A 4047-nucleotide genomic window follows, 5' to 3' on the forward strand; every position below is an offset into this window, starting at 1 on the left:
CCTCTTCTTCATCTTCCTCCCCTTCCTCCTCCTCTTCTTCTTCTTCCTCCTTGTCTTCTTCCTCCCCTCCTCTTCTTCTTCATCTTCCTCCTCCCTCTCCTCCTCTCCCTCTTCATCATCATTGTCCTCCTTTTTCTCTTCTTCCTCCTCCTCTTCTATTTCCTCCCACTCCTCCTCCTCCTCTTCTTTTTTCTTCTTCTCCTCTCCTCCTTCTCTTCCTCCTCCTCCTCCTCCTCACCCCACCACTCCCAGGAGCCCCGCGTTGCCCCATCCCCGCGGACCCAAGCAGCCCCCTGGGCTCCCCCAGTGGGTTTGGGGGACGGAGGAAGAAGAGGAGGAGGAGGAGGAGGCTGGTTTTCCTCCTGCACCCGAGGGCAGCGAGGCAGGCGAGCCTTCAGGAGGACGTGGCCAGACCTGGGGCAGAGGCGTCCCTGTGCCAGCACGGTGGGGACCTGCACGGCCCCGTGGGGCTCTGCGCCCTCCAGTGCGGCTCAGGCAGGGCCACAGCGGGGACAGGAGGTGCCCGCTGCCTGCTCGCAGCTGCCTTCATAAGCCGACGCTGCGCACGCGCTGTCGTCTTTACACCCGTGCTAAGAGGGATGGACAGCGTGGGGGGAACTCCACTAACACGCCCCTGAGTCACGACATCCCCCGTGAGTCCCCAAAGCCAAGTCCCCAAAGCCAACGGGCAGCCCCTTGTCTGCAGTAGCAGGGGAGCAGAGTCCATCCGGATGCTCTCTCTCCCAGTATAACCAGCCTGCCATACTGGGGATGGACTGGCCGTCCCTCCAAAGCCCTCGCCACGTGCCCTCAAGGGCAGCCACCTTCTGATCCCGTCCCCGCTCTCCATCCCAGTCTGGGTGCGCCCCATTTCCACTCCCATCCCCGGCTCCCCACCAAAATCCGAGCGAGGAGCACGGAGAGAACCCACGAGCTCGTGGGGGACGGGGACTCCACCTTGCGGGGGCCCTAAAGACCCCCCTAAGTCCCAGCCCAGCGAGAAGAGGCAGGTGCCGAGAGCTTTCAGCAGGTACCGACCGCAGCCGGGGGTCCCCTCCGCCGCCACCCCCCCGGTGGGACCGGGCCGGGGCCGGGGGCGCCGGGCAGCCTCTGGCACCCTCTCCTGGCCGGCCGCAAATCCTCTTCCTTCTGCCTCCTTTTCCTTCTCGGCTGGGGGATAGCTTGGCTGGGGGTGTGCAGAGACGGGAGAAAAAGGAGGAAAGGAAGACAAGAAGGAAAAAATAAAGAGGGAATAAAGAAGGAATAAATAAAGAGGGAATAGAAGAAGAAAACAATAAAGAGGGAATAAAGAAGGAAAAAATAAAGGGAATAAAGAAGGAAAAAAGGGAATAAAAGAAGGAAAAATAAAGGGAATAAAGAAGGAAAAAAATAAAGGGAATAAAGAAGGAAAAAATAAAGAGGGAATAAAAGAAGGAAAAAATAAAGAGGATATAAAGAAGGAAAAAAATAAAGAGGAAATAATGAAAAAAGAGGGAATAAAGAAGGAAAAAACAAAGAGGGAATAAAGAAGGGAAAACGAAAAAAAGAACTGGGGGAGATTTTTCCATCTCTCCTTTCCTTCCCTCTCACCTCTCCTTCCAGCCCCTCTCTGTCCACACCAGCGGGATGTGGGGATGTGGGGAGGGGACAGCTGCCTGCCCACGCGTTTCACCCCCATCACACCTGGAAGACACAAAGAAAAAAGCCCACGAGCTGCCCCAGCCCACGCAGGGGATGAGGGGCAGCTCCACCCCGACGTGTCCCCGATGCTTCGCAGGGCTGGGGCTGAGGTGTGCGGAGCAGCCCTGAGAAATGTCCCTGTCCCTTCTGTCACCGGAGGGGACACCCGGGTGCCAGCACGGCTTGGGACAGGCCACATCAGGAGCACACCATAGCAGGGCTGGAGGTGGGCAGAGGTGTGGGACCAGCTCATGGGGGAAGGGCTCAGCGAGGCATCAGCGCTTGCTTGCTCCAAACCAAACCCTTCCAAAAATAACCCAGCACCGTGCACCGCCCCCCCCAGCCCCTTCCCGTGCCGGCCTGATGGCAGGACTCTCATCCCCCAGCGACATTTTCCCCTAAGTGCCTCAGCTCAGCACCACTTGGCAGCGATCCCCGACTTCTGCCCATCCTCGGTGACTTCCCCAGAGTCAGCCCCACGGAGGGGGGGCACCCAACCTCGCTTCCCCCAGCCCCAGCGATGCGGGGACGGCCTGGCCCCGCGTCGTATTTCTGTGTGCGGCGTATTTGTGGGTTTTTCTGGGGGGGTTGGAGGCTGCTGAATGGCGAATGCGAAGGGGAAGGGGACTCCTTCCTGTTCTTTCAGAGCCGGTCGCTGCGCCTGGCTCCGCTTCAAGGGGCTAGCCAGCAAAGCGGCCGCTTTCACAAATAATGGCTTCATTAGATTGAAAGAAGTGGACAGTGACCTCTCCGAAATGGACTTTCTGACCCCTGCTGACCTCTGGCCCCGGCTCTGACAGCCGGTAAATCTTCCCCCTCGCCGCACGGCCGGGCCGAGGGACGGCAGCGCCAGGCACCGCGGTGCCGCCAGGCCTGCCCGGGGTCCCCAGCCCCGCAGGATGAGGCCCAGGGGCTGTGCGAGGCATGGCAGGGGTAGAGGTGGGGACTGTGGGCCTCCTGGTGCTGCAAATCGGGTCGGCCTCGGGATATTGCATTACCGAGGGCTGTGGCTCCGGTGCCATCTCCCAGCATCGCCATCCGCCCCCTGGGAGGCCCAGCCTGGCTCAGAAGCATCCCCGGAGCCCACAAACCAAACCACCTCCTCCTCCTCCTCCTCGTCCCCAGTCACCCAACCTTCTGCTGGGGAAACTGAGGCACGAGGGGGACACCTCAGGAGCCCCAAGGCTGGCACTTGGCCCCGCGGGCACGGTCCCATCGCCGGCCGCCTGCCTCCTCCCCGGCCCTGCCCGCACGCCGCTGACCTTTGGCTACGAAGCGATCAATAACGGAGCCACGGTGCCGCTCCTCCCCCCTCTGCCGTCCTCCCCCACCTCGTCCCGGGGCCTCTAATGAGCCCGGGGCCTCTAATGAGGCCGGCGGTGATTGAGGGACCCTCGGGTACCTCCCCTGGGTGGGGACACCCCGAGACACAGGTGTGCTCCGGACGATGCCCTAACGAGTTGTCCCCTTCCCCAAACCCCCCAAATGCTCCCATGGCTCAATCACAGGGCGAGGAGAGGGAGTTTGGGGTGTCCCGTGGGGGGCTGCCCGGCGCCACGGGTCCCTGCTCTTTGGGTGGGGTGGGAGGGGTGCGGGGAAGGGTCCTGGGCCGGGGCGAGGGGGGGCTGCTGAGGCCTGGCAGCTCCTCGGTGCTCCCCCAGCTCCCCCGATCGATCGGCTGCCGAGCGGGGATTGATCCGGATTGATCGGCCCCGTACGTATTCCTGCTCTCTGATAAAGGGAAATCAATAGCTGCAAGAGCTCCTCCTCCAGCGCGGCCTCCCCAGAGGCAGAGCCCTCCAGCACACCGGGGCTTGCAACCCCTTCCTCGCCCCCGAAATCCCCCCCACCCTCCCCAAAGCCTTGCCCCCCCCCCCAAACCAGCCGTGCCTCAGTTTCCCTACCCGTAAATCGGGATTTGTGCCTGGGTTCTTCCCCTGGGTGCTCCCTTTGGGGAGAAGCCCCCTTCCAGGCACCTTTACAGGGATGAACCCTGGGGGGGGGGGGGCTTTATCCCCGTACCCCTGGGTGCCCCCAGGGCTCTTAGGACACAGCAAAGGCTCATCACGGGGGTGTCCCCATCCCCACGTGTCACCGCAGAGACCCCACGTCCTCACTGCACCCACGGGTGCCGCTCTCCCAGCCGGGCGCTGCTCAGCAGCCGGCCCCCGAAGCTTTTTCTTCTAAACACCCCCGTTTATTTGAAGCTTTTGGGTCCTTGCAGGAAACCCCAAAGCGAGAAAGGGCAGGGAAGGGCTGCGGGGGGGGGGTCTGAAAGGCACCCGCTGGGGGGGGAGCACCCTGCAGCAGGGCACTGCGAGAGGAACCGGGGACCGGGTGACACCGGGGGGAGGGGGGGGGGGGGGC

Source organism: Oxyura jamaicensis, chromosome 23 (genome assembly GCF_011077185.1).
Source record: "Oxyura jamaicensis isolate SHBP4307 breed ruddy duck chromosome 23, BPBGC_Ojam_1.0, whole genome shotgun sequence".
NCBI classification, from domain to species: Eukaryota; Metazoa; Chordata; class Aves; order Anseriformes; family Anatidae; genus Oxyura; species Oxyura jamaicensis.